Below are 6,000 nucleotides of genomic sequence, written 5' to 3' on the forward strand. Positions count from 1 at the left end.
GCGGGCAGATTCTTTTCAGGGAAACCTGCATTGAATTTAAGCAATTGCCTTTCATTTCTTTGGTCTTCCACTCTAAAATTGCCTTTGCAATAAAAACTTTTTATATATAGTAAGTTTGAATCTGAGCAATACGGTGCTATTTTGTGGACTACTAATTGAGTCCGTCTTAGAATCATAGAATATTAGGGTAGGAAGGGACCTCAGGAGCTCATCTAGTCCAACCCCCTGCTCAAAGCAGGACTGATCCCTGACTAAATCATCCCAGCCAGGGCTTTGTCAAGCCTGACCTTAAAAACTTCTAGGGAAGGAGATTCCACCACCTCCATAGGTAACACATTCCAGTGTTTCACCACCCTCCTAGTGAAAAAGTTTTTCCTAATATCCAACCTAAATCTCCCCCACTGCAACTTGAGACCATTACTCCTTGTTCTGTCATCTGCTACCACTGAGAACAGTCTAGAGCCATCCTCTTTGGAACCCCCTTTCAGGTAGTTGAAAGCAGCTATCAAATCCCCCCTCATTCTTCTCTTCTGAAGACTAAACATCCCCAGTTCCCTCAGCCTCTCCTCATAACTCATGTGTTCCAGTCCCCTAATCATTTTTGTTGCCCTTCGCTGGACTCTTTCCAATTTTTCCACATCCTTCTTGTAGTGTGGGGCCCAAAACTGGACACAGTACTCCAGATGAGGCCTCACCAATGTCGAATAGAGGGGAACGATCACGTCCCTCGATCTGCTCACTATGCCCCTACTTATACATCCCAAAATGCCATTGGCCTTCTTGGCAACAAGGGCACACTGTTGACTCATATCCAACTTCTCGTCCACTGTAACCCCTAGTCCTTTTCTGCAGAACTGCTGCCGAGCCATTTGGTCCCTAGTCTGTAGCAGTGCATTGGATTCTTCCGTCCTAAGTGCAGGACTCTGCACTTGTCCTTATTGAACCTCATCAGATTTCTTTTGGCCCAATCCTCTAATTTGTCTAGGTCCCTCTGTATCCTATCCCTACCCTCCAGCGTATCTACCACTCCTCCCAGTTTAATGTCATCTGCAAACTTACTGAGAGTGCAATCCACACCATCCTCCAGATCATTTATGAAGATATTGAACAAAACCGGCCCCAGGACCGACCCCTGGGGCACTCCACTTGATACCGGCTGCCAACTAGACATGGAGCCATTGATCACTACCCGTTGAGCCCGACAATCTAGCCAGCTTTCTATCCACCTTATAGTCCATTCATCCAGTCCATACTTCTTTAACTTGATGGCAAGAATACTGTGGGAGACCGTGTCAAAAGCTTTGCTAAAGTCAAGGAACAACAAGTCCACTGCTTTCCCTTCATCCACAGAGCCCGTTATCTCATCATAGAAGGCAATTAGATTAGTCAGGCATGACTTGCCCTTGGTGAATCCATGCTGACTGTTCCTGATCACTTTCCTCTCCTCTAAGTGCTTCAGGATTGATTCTTTGAGGACCTGCTCCATGATTTTTCCAGGGACTGAGGTGAGGCTGACTGGCCTGTAGTTTCCAGGATCCTCCTTCTTCCCTTTTTTAAAGATGGGCACTACATTAACCTCTTTCCAGTCATCTAGGACTTCCCCCAGTCACCATGAGTTTTCAAAGATAATGGCCAATGGCTCTGCAATCACATCCGCCAACCCCTTTAGCACTCTAGGATGCAACGCATCCGGCCCCATGGACTTGTGCTCGTCCAGTTTTTCTAAATAGTCCCGAACCACTTCTTTCTCCACAGAGGGCTGGTCACCTTCTCCCCATGCTGTGCTGCCCAGTCCAGTAGTCTGGGAGCTGACCTTGTTCGTGAAGACAGAGGCAATAAAAGCATTGAGTACATTAGCTTTTTCCACATCCTCTGTCACTAGGTTGCCTCCCTCATTCAATAAGGGGCCCACACTTTCCTTGGTTTCTTCTTGTTGTTAACATACCTGAAGAAACCCTTCTTGTTACTCTTAACATCTCTTGCTAGCTGCAATTCCAGGTGTGATTTGGCCTTCCTGATTTCACTCCTGCAAGCCCGAGCAATATTTTTATACTCATCCCTGGTCATTTGTCCAATCTTCCACTTCTTGTAAGCTTCTTTTTTGTATTTAAGAGCAGCAAGGATTTCACTGTTAAGCCAAGCTGGTCACCTGCCATATTTACTATTCTTTCCACACATCGGGATGGTTTGTCCCTGTAAGCTCAATAAGGATTCTTTAAAATCCAGTCAGCTCTCCTGGACTCCTTTCCCCCTCATGTTATTCTCCCAGGGGATCTTGCCCATCAGTTCCCTGAGGGAGTCAAAGTCTGCTTTTCTGAAGTCCAGGGTCTGTATTCTGCTGCTCTCCTTTCTTCCTTGTGTTAGGATCCTGAACTCAACCATTTCATGGTCACTGACTCCCAGGTTCCCATCCACTTTTGCTTCCCCTACTAATTCTTCCTGGTTTGTGAGCAGCAGGTCAAGAAGAGCTCTGCCCCTAGTTGGTTCCTCCAGCACTTGCACCAGGAAATTGTCCCCTACATTTTCCAAAAACTTCCTGGATTGCTTGTGCACCGCTGTATTGCTCTCCCAGCAGATATCAGGGTGATTGAAGTCTCCCATGAGAACCAGGGCCTGCGATCTAGTAACTTCTGCGAGTTGCCGGAAGAAAGCCTCGTCCACCTCATCCTCCTGGTCCGGTGGTCTATAGTAGACTCCCACCACGACATCACCCTTGTTGCTCACACTTCTAAACTTAATCCAGAGACTCTCAGGTTTTTCTGCAGTTTCATACTTGAGCTCTGAGCAGTCATACTGCTCTCTTACATACAGTGCAACTCCCTCACCTTTTCTGCCCTTCCTGTCCTTCCTGAACAGCTTATATCCATCCATGACAGTACTCCAGTCATGTGAGTTATCCCACCAAGTCTCTGTTATTCCAATCACATCATAATTCCTTGACTGTGCCAGGACTTCCAGTTCTCCCTGCTTGTTTCCCAGGCTTCGTGCATTTGTATATAGACACTTGAGGTAACCTGCTGATCGCCCCTCTTTCTCAGTATGAGGCAGGAGCCCTCCCCTCTCACGCGCTTCTGCCCGTGCTTCCTCCCGGTATCCCACTTCCCCACTTACCTCAGGGCTTTGGTCTCCTTCCCCCAGTGAACCTAGTTTAAAAAGCCCTCCTCACTAGGTTAGCCAGCCTGCTTGCGAAGATGCTCTTCCCTCTCTTCGTTAGGTGGAGCCCGTCTCTGCCTAGCACTCCTTCTTGGAACACCATCCCATGGTCAAAGAATCCAAAGGCTTCTCTCCGACACCACCTGCGTAGCCATTCGTTGACTTCCACAATTCGACGGTCTCTACCCAGGCCTTTTCCTTCCATGGGGAGGATGGACGAGACCACCACTTGCACCTCAAACTCCTTTATCCTTCTTCCCAGAGCCACGTAGTCCGCAGTGATCCGCTCAAGGTCATTCTTGGCAGTATCATTGGTGCCCACATGAAGAAGCAGGAAGGGGTAGCGATCTGAGGGCTTGATGAGTCTCGGCAGTCTCTCCATCACATCGTGAATCTTAGCTCCTGGCAAGCAGCAGACTTCTCGGTTTTCCCAGTCGGGGTGGCAGATAGATGACTCAGTCCCCCTGAGGAGAGAGTCCCCGACCACCACCACCCGCCTCCTTCTCTTGGGAGTGGTGGTTGTGGAACCCCCAACCCTAGGACAGTACATCCCATGCCTTCCAATTGGCGGAGTCTCCTTCTGCTCCCTTCCCTCAGACGTATCATCTGGTCCACTCTCCGCATTAGTACCTGTGGAGAGAACATGAAAACGGTTACTTACCTGTATCTGCGTTACTGGTACATGGACGCTTCCCTTTCTTCTTCTGGAGGTCACGTGATGCCAAATTTTTCACCATCTTTCTGTCCCCAACGTGCAGCCTGCTCTGAATCTTCAGAACCATGTGCCCGTAGAAGCCTAGCCTGACATCCGTCCAGGAAATCTTCAGTTTCTCTTATGCAACGCAGGGTCAATACCTGTTGCTCCAGACCTTGAACCTTCTCTTCCAGAGGGCATTATGACTGTGCTGCATTTTGCAAGAAGGTAACAAAGGAAGTGGAAACAGTTGCTCAATTGCCAGTTAAGGAGACATTAAGCCAGCAGTGACCACCCATAAGCCTTTTCTAGGCATGGTCTAAAGGCAGGTTGAGCATAAAATGGGTAAAGATCAAGAAGCTAAGAGTCCTGTAACAGAGGATAATAAGAAACTACAGAAAATAAGAAGAAGATACTAGGATAGAAGAAGAAGATAATAATGAGCTACTAAGAAAATACAGAGCAGTGGAAGCCCAGGAGGTAGAGAGTGTGGTAGGTAGGTAGAAGCAGGGGAGGAGTAGCTGAAAGCATCAGAGGCAGTAATGGGAACTAAAAGACCTTGGGATTTGGCTAGGAGGAGGTAAAGGTCATTTGCTACATTGAGAAAAGATCCTCTTGCATGCAGCAGACTGAAGCTATGCTCATTGCAGCAGTGACCCAGCCACGCCATGGAAGGAAATGAGCCATACTGACAGAGAAGGGAACAAGAAGTGGTGAGCACAGTAAGTTCTGCCAGTAAAGGAGATGCATAGATGAGACTTTTGGTGACACCATGGAAAAACTTCTGGGCACTGAAGTCACATTCTGTTTAAGATGTAACATTTTCATCACTCAAATACTCAGATTTTCAAGTACTAAGCCAGCTGGCCTTCTTGTTGGCCATTTGAGCAGGAAGTGGCCACGGAGCAAGTGAACCATAACGATGTAACTAATTTCACACCTTGATTGCAAGTGGTCAGTGGCTAGCGTGGCGTACATTTTTAGGGGTGGAGGGGGAAGCTGACACTGATACTGCCTATATTGTACTTATTCTGTAAATAGAGGACTTTGTCTACAGTTCTTTCAGGATACATCTACACAGCACCTGGGAGAGGGATTCCCAACTAAGGTAGAAATACACATGCTAGCTGTGTTTGAGCTAGTACCTAAAAATAGTGCGGACATGGCAGCATGAGTAGTGGCTGGGCCTAACCTCCAGAGTACATACCCAGAGGGTCGGGCAAGATTGCAGCTAACCCAAGCCAAGTCTGTGTACACTGCTAATTTTAGCATGCTAGATCAAGCAGAGGTAGTGTGCATACATCTACCCAAGATGGAAATTACACCTGTCAGCTACTGTGTAGACATACCTCAGTCTGGCATTTTTCACTAGGACGAAAAATTCACCTTATTATTCATACAGTGCCACTGATGTGTTTGATACTTTACGGACCAATTACTAAAGAAGACCCTGCTCAGGAACCCACACTCTAAATTTGTCATAACACAATTAAGGATGATAATGAGAAAGAACTTGGGGGGAAAGGTACAAAAGGATGAGGATTCCAACAGTGAAAGATAGTGAGATAAGTTTCCCTCATTAAACTTGTCCAAAAAATTAATCCATTAAAAAACTTGAGGAGAAAGTATACAAAGAGGGATGGGACAGATGTCAGCAGTGGAAGGGTAACTGGAAGACATGAGTCTGAGGGTGCATTTGAACAAGGAGAGCGAAGTTCATGGTACACAGGGTCAGAGAAGATGTTTAGAACATAGGGGGTGGCTTGAGTAAAGGCACCCAGTCATTTGCAGGAGAAAGAGACCAGGGGCAGCAACACGGTTAACTGAGCATAAAGTGTGAGCAGAAGTAGTGGGTCGCTACCTGACATGCAAGCACAGGTGGTGCTGGGAAGATCCCTAAGGGTGAGGATATGGAAATTAAATAATATAATACATTTAAAAGGATTTGTTTACATTCAAGACTATTTCCCTCTAAAATTGAAGAGTGAGATCCCGGTTTAAATTGATGTAGCTACACTAAAGCTACATTGAGTCATAATCAGAAGATCGGGGCCTCAACTTTAATGCTGAAACAGCTTTGGCCTACAACTCTCAAAAATGTCTGTTACCATGGGAAGGTTCTGTTTTTCACTACCCCATAATTTAAGAAATGC

This window comes from Lepidochelys kempii, chromosome 8 (genome assembly GCF_965140285.1).
Source record: "Lepidochelys kempii isolate rLepKem1 chromosome 8, rLepKem1.hap1, whole genome shotgun sequence".
NCBI lineage: Eukaryota > Metazoa > Chordata > Testudines > Cheloniidae > Lepidochelys > Lepidochelys kempii.